The sequence below is a fragment of the Tursiops truncatus genome, chromosome 5 (genome assembly GCF_011762595.2).
Source record: "Tursiops truncatus isolate mTurTru1 chromosome 5, mTurTru1.mat.Y, whole genome shotgun sequence".
NCBI classification, from domain to species: Eukaryota; Metazoa; Chordata; class Mammalia; order Artiodactyla; family Delphinidae; genus Tursiops; species Tursiops truncatus.
This window is the reverse complement of record NC_047038.1, coordinates 85,429,872-85,450,054: the sequence shown is the minus strand read 5'-3', so window position 1 is coordinate 85,450,054 and position 20,183 is coordinate 85,429,872. Positions and strand designations below refer to the sequence as shown.

Here is a 20,183-nt window from a genome sequence, read left to right as displayed (position 1 = left end):
TTATTCAACACAGTTTTGGAAGTCTTAGCCACAGCAATCAGAGAAGAAAAGGAAATAAAAGGAATCCAAATCGGAAAAGAAGAAGTAAAGCTGTCACTGCAGATGACATGATACTATACATAGAGAATCCTAAAGATGCTACCAGAAAAGTACTAGAGCTAATCAATGAATTTGTAAAGTAGCAGGATACAAAATTAATGCACAGAAATCTCTGGCATTCCTATACACTAATGATGAAAATCTGAAATCAAGATAACACTCCCATTTACCATTACAACAAAAAGAATAAAATATCTAGGAATAAATCTACCTAAGGAGACAAAAGACCTATATGCAGAAAACTATAAGACACTGATGAAAGAAATTAAAGATGATGCAAATAGATGAAGAGGTATACCATGTTCTTGGATTGGAAGAATCAACATTGTGAAAAAGACTCTACTACCCAAAGCAATCTACAGATTCAATGCAATCCCTATCAAACTACCAATGGCATTCTTCACAGAACTACAACAAAAAATTTCACAATTTGTATGGAAACACAAAAGACCCCGAATAGCCAAAGCAATCTGGAGAATGAAAAATGGAGCTGGAGGAATCAGGCTCCCCGACTTCAGACTATACTGCAAAGTTACAGTAATCAAGAGAGTATGGTAGTGGCACAAAAACAGAAATAAAGATCAATGGAACAGGATAGGAAGCCCAGATATAAACCCATGCGCATATGGTCACCTTATCTTTGATAAAGGAGGCAAGAATATACAGGGGAGAAAAGACAGACTCTTCAATAAGTGGTGCTGGGAAAACTGGACAGGTACATGTAAAAGTATGAAATTAGAACACTCCCTAACCCCACACACAAATGTAAACTCAAAATGGATTAAAGAACTAAATGTAAGGCCAGAAAGTATAAAACTCTTAGAGGAAAACATAGGCAGCACACTCTATGACATAAATCACAGCAAGATCCTTTTTGACCCACCTCCTAGAGAAATGGAAATAAAAACAAAAATAAACAAATGGGACCTAATGAAACTTAAAAGCTTTTGCACAGCAAAGGAAACCATAAACAAGATCAAAAGACAACCCTCAGAATGGGAGAAAATATTTGCAAATGACAAAGGATTAATCACCAAAATTTACAAGTAGCTCATGCAGCTCAACTCAACAAAACAAACAACCCAATCCAATAATGGGCAGAAGACCTAAATACACATTTCTGCAAAGAAGATATACAGATTGCCAACAAACACATGAAAGAATGCTCAACATCATTAATCATTAGAGAAATGCAACTAAAAACTACAATGAGATATCATTTCACACCAGTCAGAATGGCCATCATCAAAAAAATCTAGAAACAATAAATGCTGGAGAGGGTGTGGAGAAAAGGGAACAGTCTTGCACTTTTGGTGGGAATGTAAATTGATACAGCCACTATGGAGAACAGTATGGAGGTTCCTTAAAAAACCAAAAATAGAACTGCCATATAACCCAGGAATCCCACTACTGGGCATATACCCTGAGAAAACCATAATTCAAAAAGATCATGTACCAAAAGTTTCATTGCAGCTCTATTTACAATAGCCAGGACATGGAAGCAACCTAAGTGTCCATCAACAGATGAACGGATAAAGAAGATGTGGCATGTATATACAATGGAATATTACTCAGCCTTAAAAAGAACCATAATTGAGTTATTTGTAGTGAGGTGGATGGACCTAGAGTCTGTCATACAGAGTGAAGTAAGTCAGAAAGAGAAAAACAAATACCGTATGCTAACACATATATATAGAATCTAAGAAAAAAAAAAAGGTCATGAAGAACCTAGGGGCAAGACAGGAATAAAGACAGAGACCTACTAGAGAATGGACTTGAGGATATGGGAGGGGGAAGGGTAAGCTGTGACAAAGTGAGAGAATGGTATGGACATATATACACTACCAAACGTAAAATAGATAGCTAGTGGGAAGCAGCCGGATAGCACAGGGAGATCAGCTCGGTGCTTTGTGACCACCTAGAGGGATGGGAGAGGGAGGGTGAGAGGGAGGGAACTGCAAGAGAGAAGCGATATGGGAAAATATGTATATGTATAACTGATTCACTTTGTTATAAAGCAGAAACTAACACACCATTGTACAGCAATTATACTCCAATAAAGATGTTAAAAAATAATAATAATAATAAAATTAAATTAAAAAAGACATAGACGTAGAGAATGGACTTGAGAACACGGGAGGGGGTAGGGTAAGATGAGATGAAATGAGAGAGTGGCATGGACATATATACACTACCAAATGTAAAATAGATGGCTAGTGGGAAGCAGCCGCACAGCACAGGGTGATCAGCTTGGTGCTTTGTAACCACCTAGAGAGGTGGGATAGGGAGGGTGGGAGGGAGATACAAGAGGGAGGAAATATGGGGATATATGTATATGTATAACTGATTCACTTTGTTATACAGCAGAAACTAACACACCACTGTAAAGCAATTATACTCCAATAAAGATGTTAAATTAAAAATAATTTATAAAAGGAAGGACACACAAACTTCCGGAGCAGTGACTCAGTCGAAAACAATGACAGCTTAAGTCATTTCCCCATTCGTGGTACCTGTCTTCCACCTAACCAAGTGATAGTTACTGTATTAAGCTTTGAAATAATACAACTATTAAATGTAAGTTCTCGCTCAAAAACATTTCTTCTTTTTAGAAAGTCATGCATTGCTAGTGCACATATGTGGAATCTTAAAAAACGGTACTGATGAACCTAGTGGCAGGGCAGGAATAAAGACGCAGATGTAGAGAACAGAATTGAGGACACTGGGTGAGAAGGGGAAGCTGGGACGAAGTAAGAGAGTAGCATTGACATATGTACTCTACCAAATGTAAAATAGGTAGCTAGTGGGAAGCAGCCGCATAGCACAGGGAGATCAGCTCGGTGCTTTGTGACCACCTAGAGGGGTGGGATAGGGAGGGTGAGAGGGAGGCTGAAGAGGGAGGGGATAAGGGGATATATGTATACATATAGGTGATTCACTTTGTTGTACAACAGAAACTAACACAACATTGTAAAACAATTATACTCCAATAAAGATGTATTAAAAAATACAAAAGTAAATTAGGTACTGAGGCCATATCAGAATAAAGCTGTAACTTTTGTAGTGTTAATCATACCTTAAAAAAAAAAAGTCATGCATCAGTTAAGAAAACCTCAAAGGAAGAAGAAAGTCTGTGAACAAAGTAGGGTTTCTAAATAATTAGTTTTTAAGATATAGGAATTAACATTTTTCCAGTAGAGTCATAGTAGTTTAATTATTTCCCAAAATCTTGATATGGTTTGATACATTTTACCAACCACACAAAGCTCAAAATCAAACTCTACTGATATCATGTTGAATAAAAATTAGCCTCTGGAAAGCAGACATAAACGATTAGACAGAAATATGCCATCAGTTTAAGTAGGTGTGGCACATATTTACTCCTAGTCCTTCTGACTGCTGAATTGCTCCTGCCTTTTTGTTCAGACAGGTTGACTTTCTGGTAAAGGATTCTTTTGTCTCTCTGATTTTTTGTGCAACCTAATACAAGAATGTGTAATTGTAATTGGCATACATAACTGGATACTCCCTCCTGGATTTATAGAAATCCAAGAACATAATAAAAATGAACCTACTTTGACATTTACAGTATTTAAGTTATAGAGTAACTGGTGATTTCTTTTTGAAGAGAAACTCATAAGTCGAAATGGCTACTGGATTTACAGTTCTCTGCATCTGAAACTTGGGACATAATTGTAATTCACTTACCCTCTCCTCACACACTTTGCACATGAATTAAACAGGTTTGCCATTCTCCATAGATGTGGGGCCCATACCAAAATTATCAGGAGTAAATCTCACTCTATAATATTCCCTAGATGTCTAGGAATGAGTAGACAATGTTGAAGTGTACCCTCTTCTTAAAATATATTTTTATCCAAAATGAATGAGAAATGGAATGGCATGCTTAATTGAATGTTCTGAATAATTGAAATTTACTGCAAAAAATGTATTTATTTTTAAATGAGCAAAATGCACACAACACCGAGAAATGCACTAACTATAAAATTTATGTACTCTCTCCTAACTACAAGCATTATTTGTTCTGGTATGTAGTTATTTGAGTGTCTTAATCTGTTTCCTCAAAAGCAGAGCCTGAGACAGAGACTTGCATTCAGTAGTTGATTTGAGAAAGAGTAAAGGACAGAAATAGTAAAATGGGGAGAGGAAGTTGGTCATCACTAGCGGCAACTCTAGCTCCATCTGGTAGGACCTTACTAATTGTATTTCAGAACTGTGTTCCCCTGTGACTAAAGGGGGAAGCATTTGTCCATCAGCTCTCAGCCAATTCTGGCTCCAACAGTTACCTCCCACATCTCCTATTGTCCATCTTGGAATGTCCGGTGGGTTCCTTCTAGCAGAAAGTGAGAAGTCCTAGGTGCTGACTTGAGAAGGGCATTTGTTACTCCTGAGTAGAGAAGATCCAGATCTGTGTGGACTAGGTCACCATACTGTGACTGGGATAAGATGGGCCAAGAGTATTTAAAATGGCATTAAAAAGTGTCAAATGCATTTAGTATCTGGTGGTTTGTATTCAAGATGCGGTGAAAGATTACCATTTTTCATATATTTTAGTACTTTCTAGAACCCAGACCTCTTTTTTAAATATCTTGTGATGGGGAACTTGAGAGTCTTTTTAGAAACAGAATAATAAATACTAAGATTTTATTACTCTCTATGCTAATCTATGAACATAGAAATTACATAGTCAGGATTGAATAAAATGATTATGCCTAAAGAAAAATGTGTTCTCCAAAACCAAATAATTAATATGAATTAATATTAAAACAAAATGTGTTCATAAATGTAACTATTTCCCTTTTCTTCCCCCTTGACTTTTAGACATTGCAATGCCAACAGCAGAAAATCCTCTCAATACATGTAAGTTCACTAATAAAGAGTTATTTTCTAGTAAGAAATTCCTTAGATGGAAAAAAAAAACCAACCCTCCACTTGAGAGTCAATGTGGTATCCGTAAAGGTGTAATGGGAACCTTTCTTCTGGAAACTCGTATGAAGGTGACTGTAGATGGTCTTTGACTGATATCATGGACTTAAAATGAGGAACACATTATCTCATGCCATGATGGCAGAGGGGATCTAAGGACTGCAGTGATAATTAAGAACTTAGACTCTAAAACTAGCTACACATTAGTTTTGAGCCCCAGATCTAGCACTTCCTAACTGGATGAATTTACACAGGTTATTTAACTTCTCAAACCTTCCGTTCCAAGCTATTGTGATGATAAAAGAAGGTACAAGTAAAGTACTTAAAAGAGTATATGCTCATGATAAGCACTCAAAAGATGTCAGCCCTTTGCATTTTCTACTCTGCCGATGAAAACTTCAGGCCTAGGAACTCACTGTGGAATTCTGATCCTAGAAGCCAAGTTTAAGTCAGCTGCCTTACATGCAAGCAGCTGCTTGCTGGCCAAGGCATTCTGTTTCTACTCTCCCACTAGCCGCTTTGGGAAATGTGATCCCCAAGGTTGCTAGAACCTGGAGCACACTGTCAGGAGAAGCACTCCTCTTATCTGAGGTTGATTGGAGCAACTGGATTAGAGGAATTGCTCTCCAGAGCCAGGTGACACCGACCCCAATGGCTCTTGCTATCCCTCAGTCACATCACGGTTATTTCTGAGCAACCTGGCCAAAACTTAAACACAAATCTGTATTAGATTGTTTTTCTCTGTGATATATTTTGACTGAACAACGCTTAAGCAACTAATAAGACGTTTTTAAGTCAATTATTCCAGTTAAAATCTTCAGTGCTGATATGATCAAAATCCACAATTAGGAATTTGTCAGGTTGGTAGAGAGAGGTAGTCAACACAGAAATAAAAGCAGTGGTAAGAAAGAGATTAGCCAATTTGTCCATCCCCCCATCTGGGACACTAAACAACCATCCAGACCAGTATCCTGAATTTGCCTTGGTTTATCTGAGATTTTAATTTAAATAAGAAGGGAGAAGGGAGAGGTAGGCAAGAAAAATCGAACAGTGTTGAAGAGAATAGAGTTCGGCATGTGACGTAAAGTATATTAAAGTGCAGTAATAGGATAAACAACAAGGTCCTACTGTATAGCACAAGGAACTATATTCAATATCATGTGATAAACCATAATGGAAAAGAATATGAAAAAGAATATATATATAAAACTGAGTCACTTTGCTGTACAGCAGAAATTAACACAACATTGTAAATCAACTATACTTTGATAAAAAAATTTTTTTAATGCAGTAATAGCTGATGGAGTAGAAGTTAGAAATGTAGCGAGACTGTAAGAGCTTGGTAGATTATCTGATTTTTCGGTAAGTATCACCCAGAGAGTCTTCATTTTATTCCTTAAATCCTTGAAATTTGTCAGATGACCTCTTTCGACATAACAAAAGCTCTAAGGTGCCAGGTAAGATTTTGGCAGAGGTAATAACAAGGTAGTACTGCAGAGGTGGTGGCTAAAAGCTTAACAGACATAACAATCATGAGTAAATAAAAACTCAGAATAAAGATTGGTGCATGGATATAAATTAGATTAAAATTCTGAGTAACAGCAGAAACAGAGAAGTACAGTCACCCAGGGGAGGTTCTCCTAGCCCACAGATTATCATCTTTGTTTTTACATTCCTCTGAAGGAAGTTGAGTAAAAGCCAACTTCCTTTAGGAGTTGTCCAAACAGAAAGGAAGATCAGGAGGAACGCTTATATCTTCACATTCTGCATTATTTTCTTTATCCTCTGTAGCATTCCTGATAAGGGAGTGGATAGAAAGAGGGAAAGAAAAGGGAGTCACACTTAGTGAGTCAGTGTGAGTGCTGTCCCATTCAAATTCAGTGATGTTTATCAAGAGGATGCCTTAACAACTGAAGTTTGGGTTTCATCAAAGAGAACAGTCTAGAATCAGAAGCAATATACAAACTTAGGGATTAAAAAAGGGCTAGTGAAGGTTTTTTAAAAGTCTACATGTCCCTCCCCTGTGCTTCTAATCCTTTCCACCCTCAGGAGAGAATACCTCAAGATACATCTTGTCACATATAACAAACAACATCTCTGTGAAGCAATTGACCATCTAACCTTTCCAATTAATTTAAATATTCTCATTCTTGATACAAACATCTTTCTTTAATTCAGAGTTTCTCAACCCTAACTACTGCTTTGGGCCAGATAATTCTTTGTTTCAGGGACAGTCCCATGCATTATAGAATTTTTAGCAGGATTACTGGCCTCTACCCACTAGATACCAGTAGCCCAATACTGCCCCCCTCCCAGTTATGACAACCAAAAATGTCTCCAGTTATTGCCAAATTACTCCTGGGGATGGGAGGTGGTATGCAAAATTGACACTGACTGAGACCACTACCTTAATCTACGCCCACTGCATTGATTTTGGCAAATTTTATTCACTCTCCAAATTCTTAGGAACAAACCTAATACAGAAGAGGGTTTTGCAGTCAAATATTTTTATTTTAAGATGTCTCATGGATTACACTATATAGACTTCATTTCTACAAACATTTGAGAACTTGTTTGCGCTCCTTTTATGTGATGGGTTCTCTCCAGTAGGTTCTGGAGATACCTTTTTATTTAAAGATACGATTCTTGCCCTCTAAAAATATTTATTAGTGAGGCTGACGATCTCTAGCAAAAGGTACCATAAACTGTTAAGGGACAAGCTCAGTGCTTTAGTTGGAGTAAGACGAGATAGTCACGAGAATCAGAGAGAGGGTCAGATGGATAGAATAATAATGAAGTTACACTATTACTGTAGATTTGCTTTAAAGACTTAAGAGTCTAGCAGTTTCTCTGGATCTAAATTGACACTAAAGCACAGTCCTGATACAGAGAAGCATATAACTTTGGGAAAAGTGTTGGCTATCTTCATGTGTTTTTCCTTTTATCCAAGTATTGTTTGTTGTAACTTGAATGCAAATACATTTCTGTCTACTCTGTCTCTCATCAATATCTCACTCACATTGACATTCATTCACACTTTCTTATGAATGTTTAATAGCAATTATTGCTTTAAACAACTGTTCACAAAATTAAAAAGCACACATTTCCCCATGCAACTTTGTAATTTGTTATGCAATTATCTTCCAAATTTAAACATTTAATTCCACCTACCTCTTTCAACAGGTCATAGCAAGGCCGAACCACGCACAAAAAGATGTATGTGAGTGATGAGGATGGGGGAGGAAGATGTCAATCTATTTTGAATGAATTCTCAGGAAATCTCATGTCATTAGTAAATTAGTCCTGACTTTTCCAAGACTGTGTTTTTTCTCAGTTAAAAGTTAACAGTGACCCATATTATAGGAAGGTTGTTTACTATAGGAATGCATGCATAAGTGGTATCAATATTATATGCTAATGACTCGATTTTGAAAAGGCTGAGGACAGCACACAATAACTCCCGAAGGGGAATGGCCCTGGCAAGCTAGCCTTCAACAGAACAATGTCCACCAATGTGGAGCCACTCTGATTAGTAACAGCTGGCTTGTCACTGCTGCTCACTGTTTCTTAAAGTAAGCTCTGGACCACTTAAAGGCCTCAAATTCACTCAAGTACCTAAAAGTCTGGTACATATCTTTCAAGAATATAGTCATACAACTATGCTTCCAGCTGTACAATATTGTGAGGTATAGCTCAAAATTACTCAATGAATTATCAGTAAAATATATATATATATATTCAGACTAGAGCAGGGTTGTCAACAGTGGCACTACTTTTTGGACCAAATAATTCTTTGTGGTAGGGGACTAGCCTGTGCATTATAGCATGTTTAGGAGCATCCTTGTCTTCTAAACACCAAATGTCAGTGTCTAGAGGACAAGACTGACAACCAAAAGTGTCTCTAGACATTAGCAAATGTCTCTTGGAAGACAAAATAGCTCTCAGTTGAGAATCACTAAGCTAAATCTACTTAATCAATTTTATAAGGAAATTATAAATCCCAAATTGAATATGGGTCTTCTATTCCTTTCTCATCATTATTACATTTGGTCATATTTACTTAATCATAAGTATTTGAATCCATCCTGCATCCTCCCATATATGTTATATCTCTACTTGAAATGATTATTTCTTTAAAGGATATATTATTACACCAAAAGTTTACTTTTTTTATACCTAAAAGTTTTTTACCCTTTTGTTTGATGGTTCATTTCACTAATTTCTGTTGGTTCTATATAGCACTTATTGTTTTTATATGTAAACAAAAATCCCTCCCAAACTTGAGAGTTTTAAAATGTTCCGGCAGTACTACTTTCAGTGCTTAATGTACAACCCTTGATTAACAAGTAATAGTAAAAGTCGGAAATATTTTCTATTTATAGTTTTTAATGCATATAAAAGAGGATTTAAAAAAAAAGAGGATTTAGACTATTTCCTTAATTTCTACAAGTTCACTCTGTCCCATATTCTTGCCCACTTTTTATTTAATCTTATTATCTTGTGTTATTATATTTATCTTTCTAAATCCCCTTGAGTCTTTTCTGTACAAAAAAGAATAAAATGTAGTTTACATGAATTATCCTTTAAAATAGAGCTTATTGAGTTATTCCAAGTCTAATCATGTTATCATTATTTTAACTTTTTTCTTACATATAGCTTTGCTTTTGTATGCTTATATGCACTATGAGAATTCAAAACTTATCTAGTTCTTTAAAAAATATAAGATATTAATTCCTACAACGCCAATATACAGGACTTTTAATAAATAAATTCATTTTCTTTAGGGCCAGGGATCCCAAAGAATGGAATGTTAGTTTGAGGCTTCTTTTAAGTGATCCACAAATACAGCAAAGTGTCAAGGATATTATAATTCATGAAAACTACCACTACACCAGCAGCACACGATAATGACATTGCTCTTGTGCATCTGTCTTCACCAGTATTATACACAAGCAACATCCGAAGAGCATGTCTTCCAGAAGCTTCTTATGCATTCCCACCCAGTTCCGATGTGGTGGTCACTGGATAGGGAACATTAAAGTCTGATGGTGAGTTCCTAACCTTCCATCGTTACATGGTTTGAGTTTTAGGAGTCAAAAAAAATACTCAGAATTACAACTAAACCTGAGAAATACTCTCTCTCTCTGGGTCATTTTAAAGGAGGTAATGTGCAATGGGTTGAAAATCATCCTCAACAACATTCATATAGAAACTACAATTTCATAGAACTGTTTACCTTAATTTCCCTTAAGAATGGCAGTTTTTACAGAAATGATTATTTGAATAAGTAATTCATTTTCCTCCATTTCATTTATTCATTCACTCATTCAATAAACATTTATTTTGATTACGACCTTTATTCCAAGTACTGTCCTAGGTCGTTTGGATATATTAATGAATAAAATAGGCAAATATTCCTGCCCTTACAAAGCTTACATTCTTAGCAAAGAAAGACAGACAATAATCACGAGATACAATAAATAAGTAGATTACATAGCATATTTTATGCAGGTAAGTACCATAGCAAAAGTAAGAACTACAGGGGATTTGGACATTTGTGATAGGGTAAAATGAGTAGCTCTCTGTGACAAAGCAATACTTGAGCAAAGACCATTTAAACCATGACCCTAATAATGTAAAGATTTAGTGGCTGTTTGTGTTCATAAATGCATTTGAAAGCAGAAAAAAATAAACCACAAAATTCCAAGACTCAGAATTGTAGTCACAAACAGTAGAAAATCTAAAAATGATCATAAAATGTATATTTCTGGAATATGAATTTTTTGTTTTGTTTTCTAAACCATACAGGTAATAAATATAAACTTCCAAAACAATTCAAAAGTAAAAACGATCCCATCACACATGGATGGACACACTAAGTATTTCTAAATATGATGATTTTTAACAATAGCTTGGTGTATTCATAACATTACTTCTTTGTTATTAAGAAAGCACACAAATACAAGTTTAATTAAAACATGTTTTACATTGATTTGGAAATTTTACATAGTGTTAGATACTAATAACCTAGCCAGAGAGATTAATATTGACTTTAGCAAATGTTATATATATATTTTTTCCTTTAGGAACAAATCCTAATATACTCCAGAAAGGATTAGTAAAGATTATAGATAATAAGGCCTGCAACAGTAAAGTGGTATATGGTGGTGCAATCAAACCCGGAATGTTGTGTGCCCGGTTCCTGAAGGGAAGTGTGGATGCCTGCCAGGTAAATCTGCTTATTCCATTTTCAAAAAGGTTTTTTTCATATGTTTTTTAATTTCCAATTAACCTGTTCAATTGTCTCAAAAGACTGATAATTTTTAAAGATTTACGTTAGCCAAAGTACCTGATTAAAATTATATTGCTATCTGATAGGTCTCATTAAAGTACTATAGAGCTAAAGCACCCTTATTGTTATAAGAAGCTTTGAATGGGAGTGGGGATGAGACTCAACTTGGAATAAGCAATGAAGAGATGCAATTGAACATTGGTGACTTTAGTTCAACTGGCCCTCTTTGACTGGGAATCACAACTGGGTCCAACAACAAACCTATGGATCATGGAGCTTTCTTGATTTAGGGTGGCTCCAACATCCTAAATGTTTTATTTATTTGACAAACCTTATATAGCATCTTCATGCCCATCCTAGAACTACTAAAGTATTACTGTAAGTTATCTAAGCAGGCAGAATCAGTGATAAATCCAGAAGGACCCTTATTTTATTCATTCAATTCAATTTACTCATTATTCTTGTACTCTAGGAGCTAGAAGACATGCAAACAAGCACTTGTAATACATAATTATCATTTCTTATTACAGATTCCCATTTCGCAACTGTCCCATTAAACCTATTCTTCAAAGTCATGACAAACTTAAATTCTTGTTTCTCTCAATTTTCTCGCAGTCCATCACTCTCAAACCCATGACTCTCTTCTAAATTTGTGCAGCCTAGAGCCCATGTTTTATTATTTCAACCACTCTATTGACAGCCCCTCAATGATTTCACCATCTTCTAATTCCCCCACACCCATCCTAATCTCCAAACAGATAGCAATCTATTTACCTTATTTGCTTTTATATGCGATCTCCTGAGCACAGCTAAAGCCTTGTGTCATGTAGTTACAGCTGGGTCCTTAACACACTGTAGAATCCTTTAATGCATCTTTTATGGTGCTATGTCAAACTTTTATTATGTTCTTTGAATGTATCCCACCACGCCCTTATATTCCTTAGCAAATGACATTTCCTACTACTAACCAGAAAAAAAAAATGACAGCAACTACTCCTTTAATTTCTTTCCTTCCTGATTGAATAGTAGAAGAAACTTGTTCATCCTCAGCTTAGAAGGTAAGGATAAGTACAAATATAAATCTATTAGGAAGAAAAGAAAAGCTAATCTCTTACATTGTGTTCTTTATCCACTCTGTTTTCATCTACACAGGTATTTGAACTTTTCATTAATTTTGAACTTTTCCCATATTTTCCAAACTTCCACTCTAATACAGTCTTCCACATATTCTGCAAACATTATTAGATCTCTCCTTTAATATATCCTACTCTGTCTTTCTTATTCCCTTCTTGGTCAAATCTTTAAAGAATAGTTTACAACAATGTTTCACATTCTCAATTTATTCACTCACTGACCCATTGCTTGCAGACGTTTGCCCTACTAGTCCATTGAAAGTATTCTAGCCAAGATTACTAATGATTTTCTAACTGCCAGATTCAATACACGCAGAGTGTCAGATGAACTAGAAGCAAGAAAGCTAGAGATAGTGGGCTCTATTAAAATATTTTGCCTGTGAAAGGCAATAAGGGCTTCAACTAAGACACAGTAAGAATGAAAAGACCATAAGACAGTTGAGTGACCAGGACTGTGAGACTGATTAGATACGAGGAAGAAGAAAATGGAGTTATACCTGCTAACTCTATATTATTCCCTGAGCAACTGGAGAGAGGGTATATAGGAGAAAAAGCAGGTTTAAGGAGGGTAAAAGTTCAGTTTGGGGTTTGCTAAATTTGAGATGCCTGTGGAATATCCAGGTACATATGTCCATTATATCATTGTAAATAAAAACCTTGAGCTCAGGAAAGAGTTTGTCTAGAGATATATACCTAAAAGTCATTGTCATCTGGGTGGTAGTTAAATTCATGAGTATGGATACAATAGCTCAGATAAAGTATATAAAATAAGAAGCAGCTAAGTAACAGAACTCAGGTATACATGCTTTTAAAGGGCTAACAGTAAGAGATAAGAAAGATCAGAAAGACAGAAAAGCATAAAAAATTGGTCTCACGGGGGTCCAGGGATCAGAAAAAAAGGGGATGGTTAGTGACACATGACATCAAGAGGTCAAGTAAGATAAGTGCTGGAAAGTGTCTATCAAATTCAACAATTGCTTATTGGTAAAGTTTGGAAAGGTGCACTGGTGGAAAAACCATTTAGAAGTAAGCTGAGTAAAAGATTTTTAGTTTGCTATAGTCTCGTTTATGTTTGCTTTTATTGCCCTTGCCTGAGGAGACATATCCAAAACAATATTGCTAAGATCAATGTCAAAGAGGTTACCGCCTATGTTTTCTTCTAGGAGTTTTATGGTTTCAGGTCTTACATTTAAGTCTTTAACCCATTTTGAGTTTATTTTTGTATATAGTGTAAGAAAATGGTTCAGCTTCATTCTTTTGCATGTAGCTGTCCAGTTTCCACAGAACCATTTATTAAAGAGACTGTCTTTTCCCCATTGCATACTATTCTTGCCACATGAAAAGATGCTCAACATCAGTAATCATTAGAGAAATGCAAATCAAAACCGTAATGAGATATCACCTCACACCTGTCATAACGGCAATTATGAAAAAGACAAGAAACAAGTGATGGAGAGAATGTGAAGACAAGGAAACCCTTGTGCACTGTTGGTGGGAATGTAAATTGGTGCAGCCATTTTGGAAAACAGTATGGAGGTTCCTCAAAAACTTAAAAATAGAACTACCATATGACATGGAAGCAACATAAGTGTCCATCAATAGGTGAATAGATAAAGAAGATGTGCTGTACACACACACACACACACACACACACACATACACACACACACACACACACACACACACTGGAATATTATTCAGCCATAAAAAAGAATGAAATCTTGCCATTTGCAGCAACATGGTTGGACCTGAAGGGTATTGTGCTAAGTGTAATAAGCCAGACAGAACAACAATTACCATATGATTTCACTTATATGTGGAATCTGAAAAACAAAACAAAACAGAAGCAGACTTATAGGAACAGAGAACAATCTGGTGGTTACCAGAGGGGAGGGGGTGGGGGAACAGATGAAATAGGTGAAGGAGATTAAGAGATACAAAATTCCAACTATAAAATAAATAAGGTTGTAACGTACACATAGGAAATGTAGTCAATAATATTGTAACAACTTTGTACGGTGCCAGATGGTACCTGGACTTACAGTAGTGATCATTTCATAATGTATAAAAAATCAAATCACTATGTTATACACCTGAAACATATAATACTGTATGTTAATCATAATTTAATTTTAAAATAAAAAAAGAAGTAAGTGGAGAATGGAATGAGAAACCGGAAACTTCAGTATAGACTACTACTTCAAGTCACTTAGCTATGAGAGAAAGATAATTAGGGCAATAGAGGAGGTCTTAAAATCCAGAAAGTTTGTCATTTTTCACGCAGGCAAGACCAAAAACAAACGAACAAAAAAATGTATATGCCTGGAGAGAAATGACAGTGGAGGAAATGAAGACATATTAGGAAAAAACAAATACACAAAGCAATTATTCATAGAACAAGGTCCTTGATTCAAAGAACAGATGGGGGGATTAACCTTGGAAAGAACCAAATACATCCATTTGTCTGAAAAGGAGAGTAAATACAGATGTAGGCTGATGTAGTTGAGCTGGGAAATCAAAAGGGCCTTCCGAGTGTATAAACAATCCCCTGCCGAATCACATGGACTCCACAAGATCCCAATATTGGTGGGTTTTTGGCTAGTGAGTTGCAATAATACAGACTATAAAAATTTTTCAGGAAAATCTGTCTACCTGTTTTCTTTCTAGTCTTTGTACCAACGCTAATCCCTTCTCTATTTATGGCTTCCTCACCTTGAGTGACGCACAACAGCATGATAATCGTTGATAGATCCCTTGACGTATGCTGATGACTGTTGATTTGTCCCTATTTCTCTTTCATGTGAAAGTGAGGTAGAAGACAGTTCTCACATATACACATACAATAGTAAAATTATCCTCAGACACATGGGCTATATTTCATTATTAGGCTTAAATACACTATGTCAATAACACCATATTACATGTCTCCAATCTCTTAAAATTCCTCAACAATACAAATTATCAAACAGAATAAATAATATGAAAATGTTGCTTCTACTTTACTTTCCTTTTGCCCATATAGAAAAATTCTAGATGATGGCATATATATCTATAAAATTCACTGTTATGCCTCATGCCAACTTGCCAAATAAGCAGATCAGTTGGCTTTTATCTGGAATACGATTTCATCAGGGTGCTTTCCGAGACTGCAGTCCACCACTATCTCTATAGCAGTTTTCCCTTCTCTTTTCATCACTGACATTCCTACAGCTACCAATAATAGCCTTCATTATGATATAATTTTTTTCAAGGACCCAAAGAATAATTGCATTAATAATAGTAGCTAATATTCATAGACCACTTACTATGTGCCAGGCACACTTTACATGTATTATTACATTGAACTCTCACCATAGTCCTGTGAGGATTGTCCCCTTGTAAACTTAATTTTATAAATAAGGAAACTGAGGTAAGGAGAAGTCAAGATCAGAGAGTTTATAATTAGCTGAGCTGGGATTCAAAATCGGACAACTGAATTCCAGAGCCCACACTTATAACAACTATGCTATGTTATGTAATATAGTTGTAACTAAGTATCTGCCTAACATAGTATTCTAAAATGAAATATTTGTCATAAAATTTGGGGATGAGTTAATAGAGTGTGTTTATTATTTGATTGGTTTTAAAATATTTTGATATACCTTGAGTTATAAATATAGCAGAATTAATATTTCTATATTTTTATTGTCTAGAAATTAAGAATAAACAAAAAACTGTATGCATTTTGGCCAGAATTCTTTGGTTGCAAGTGACAGAAACTCAATTAGTAGTAGCTTAAGTGAAAAGAAGAAATATATTGACTCATTTAATTAAAAATATAAGGATCTACAAATGGCAGAGTTGAGGCTAGATCCAGGAGCTCAAACAATGTCTTGATCTCTAGCCACATCTTAACTTTCCTCTCCTCTGTCTTCATTCATGGCCAGATACTACCCACTAAGGTGGTAAAGACAGGTCTATTGGCTCTAGACTTAGATTTTCCTTAGTGGTAGGCTAACAGTCCCTCAAAAACAGAGCCCTCCTTCCCATTGCCTTGAGTAAAGAAAAAAGTCCTGAGATGCCTATGATTGGCCCAGGGAACCACTCATGGTGGAGGAGGTGGGGCCTTTTACTGATAGCTTCTCAGGTCAGGGAAGGGCTTTTCCAGAAAAAGAATGCTGGTAGACCAAAAAAAAAAAAGTTGTTCATTATCCAGTGGAAAATGTACTATCTTCTGAATCAATATAATGTTATTCAAAATCATATTACTTCACAACAGAGATTCTATGTTTTCGTGTGTTTATTGTCTTAATCAGATTTTCCATAAAACAATGTCACACTATGCATATCTTGATATCTTGGAAAAAAGCAAGATGGACTAATACTTTAAGGCATAGTACTCCTCTTTATCTAATTTCCTTGTGTATAGCAGGTATATAAAATTCCTGTGGGGGGAAAAAGTACAAAACACTCAATATTTATGTTTAGAAAATAATTTGACATGAAAACAGCTACATTGTTAGCACATTTAAGAAGTATGCCAGTTCCAAATAAGGATGGTTTAAGTGAACTAATCTGCATGATAGTATACTATGTGATCATAGACTCTCTTTCCCTCTCTACAAGAGAGACAAAACAACAGGTAATGTCAATGATAATGGTGCCTCCCCATCTGGCACCAGTGTCTTAACTACTGAGTCTCTTCAGATTCAGGCATTTCTTCTATAAATAGTATCTGGCAAGAGTTCATGATGAGAACTTCGAAATAATAGTGAAAACTCAATACACTGAATATAAATAAATTATTACCAAGTTTATTAAATAAGTAAGTTCAATATTACACAGATAACACTACAAGTAAGTACTGTTTGTTGAAGTGCACTTTTTCTTTCTGGCCATATCTACACCGTATTACTCCATCCTTCAAGACACTGTGCATAGGTAAAGCCCAGACTTCTTAGTATATAATATAGATTTTCCTGATCTGATGGCTGCTTCATCTTTTCCACTCCTGTTCTCAGATTCCCTTTTCCAGCCACATTGAATATCCTAACATTGTATTTGAGCATGTTGTTCCAGCTTCTGAGAATGCCCTCCCCATCCATCTACTTCATCCCCCAATCACCTTTTTGCCTTTGTCATAAGTTCTCTTTCTCTTTCTTTCTCCTTTCCTTCCTTCCTTCATTTCTTTTTCTTCCTTTCTTTTTTCTTTCTCTTTTCTTCCTTTCTTTCTTTTGTTATCTTCCTTTACTTCCTTTTTCTTACTTTGATGGACTAATACATATTGGAAGAAGTTTCAACCAAGCTGAATCTTAGAAAGAGAAAGGGAAAGAAATAGAACAGAAAGATACAATGAAGCTTTTATGCGTCAGTTTTTCTTTCCCTAAATGTAGAAGGCAAGGGCAAAATATACCTCAGTGTAATCAGATTTTACCGTGAACATTTTTTCCTTTATTCTTTAGGTTGCTGACCCACATATAATAGCTTTTCAGATTTATAAAATCTATCCAATGGTTACCTTGTTTTGTTTTGTCTCAAGCATATGGCATCGATCAGATTAACTGGCATGATATATATGCAAAGTCTTTTGAGTTTTTCAGAATAATAAATTGTTATAATCAAGACTGTTTGATTTTAAGGAACCTACTATAGCTAATGCAGTAGGTACCAAATTTATGTTCACAAGTTTCAGATGTGAAAAAAAATGCCTTCAATATTCTATATAAAATCAAAATAGCTTCAAGTTCAACAAATATATTTTAATGTATTGTGAACTTCTAGATTAAAACACTATTATTTTTAATGTTATAAACATTTTCATTGTAATACAGTTTAAATTATTTGGAAGTTCTAGTGGGAATTTTAATTTTTCTTTATTCTATTTGACATCAATTCTTATTTATAGTTGATCTTTATTATTTGCAAATATATCTATTTGCTAAAATTTCTTTCAAACCCCAAAATCATATTCATAGTGATTTTGTGATTATTCCCAGGCATGTACATGCACAGAATAGGGAAATACTTGAGTTGCCCATGGTGCAATTTCCCAGCCAAGGATGAAAAAGGCAATGCTCTGCCTCCTTGTTTCAGCTCTCATATTCCAAGCTAGCATCCTTTTCATGGTTTATTTAGTACCACATTTTTCATGGTATGTATAGTACCATGTTTGTGCTTTTTGTTGGTGATTTCACTGTTAAAATGGCCCCCCAAGCATACTGCTGAAGTCCTGTCCAGTGTTCCTAAGCACAAGAAGGCTGTGATGTGCCTTATGGAGAAAATGGATGTGTTATATGGGCCTTGTCAGGCAAAAGTGATAGTGCTCTGCCCATGAGTTCAATGTCAATGACTCAAAACCATGGTATACCCAGAAAAAGGAAGAGGAAATTTTCTGATCTGTACATGAGGCTGCTTCGGAGAGTGCTAAGGTGAAATCTATAGTTTGTGATGAAACCACAGAAAACATGCACAAGTGGTGAAATTTGTGGATTCATGAGATAAGGGCTAATTTTTTAAAGTAGAGTGGACAGCACTGTTATGAGACTGAAAGCCAAAGAAACTTATGGTTACCGGTTTGCACATTTTGAAAGGTGATATAGTGTGAAAAATGTCACACTTGCAGGTGAGGCAATTTCTGCAAATCAGGCATCGCATCTTGGGAAGAATTTTTTAATGAAGTATAGTTGATTTACAATATTATATTACAGAATTTTAAAAATATCTGCTCTGTGTTATACAGGAAAAGGGTTATGTGGAGGAGCAGGTGTTCAACACTGATGAGTTTGGGCTTGTTTTACAAAGACATTGGCAAATGAATCTGTATGATGCAAATGATGTTTTTGGCTTGGAGAAACCTAACCCTGTATCTTCACGAGGAGCAACGGTTCAGTATTCACTAACTCAGAATTCATGGCAACTCTGTAGAACAGAATTACCACAAATAATGAGTAGCATGAACTGTATACTTATGCTATATTTCTGCTTAAAAATGCATTGTTACATTTTTCTAAAAAACACATGCCTCTTGATTTCTGATTCATCTATTCCTCCCACTAATTTTTCTAAAGTAGTTTATTTCAGGACCAAAATAATCCATTTGAAAATATTTATAGATCCTTCAGAAAGGCACTTAAGAAGCCAGATTTCATGTCCTGCAGTATAATATTTCATCCAAGTCTAGAAGTATTGAGAAAAGCCAGTATTTCTGGGCATGTGGTAACAACCAAAGGGGAACCCAGGTAAGCAACTGGTCTAAGCTGCTCAAGACCCAGGAGCCAGCACAGCAGGAACTGAGGAGGCACATAAGGTAAATCCAGTCCTCTTGTCTAATCTTCTATAGTACCAAATAGGTTCCTTCAGGGCCTGGTTGATGCCATATTCACGTTTTGGCTCCGGACGCGCAGGCTCAGCGGCCATGGCTCACGGGCCCAGCCGCTCCCCAGCACGTGGGATCTTCCCGGACCGGGGCACGAACCTGTGTCCCCTGCATTGGCAAGCGGACTCTCAACCACTGCGCCACGAGGGAAGCCTACCCATATTCACGTTTTAATCACCTGCTAAGGCCAAGAGAGTATATATAGCAGGTATTTAGTAATTATTTATTAAATAAATGAATATAAGACAGAACAAACAAATAAATGAACCAACAAGAATGGACCATCTAAATTAAAATAGCCACCTTTATTCTTAACATTATTCCTTCTTTGGCTGCCACAGAAGCAAACTAGTTGACA

General features: G+C 35.8%; 1 long non-coding RNA gene across 6 annotated transcripts in view; it reads right to left on the bottom strand.

The window, feature by feature from the left end:
* Positions 1-20,183, bottom strand: part of LOC109548823 (uncharacterized) — a 199,662-nt gene that overhangs the window by 141,231 nt on the left and 38,248 nt on the right. For 2 of the 6 annotated variants that reach the window (XR_012332014.1, XR_012332018.1), the window contains one exon: positions 17,576-17,761. The exons of the other annotated variants lie outside the window; for them this stretch is intronic. This is a non-coding gene — a long non-coding RNA (uncharacterized lncRNA). The remainder of the gene's footprint in view (positions 1-17,575; positions 17,762-20,183) is intronic. 6 annotated transcript variants of the gene reach the window in all.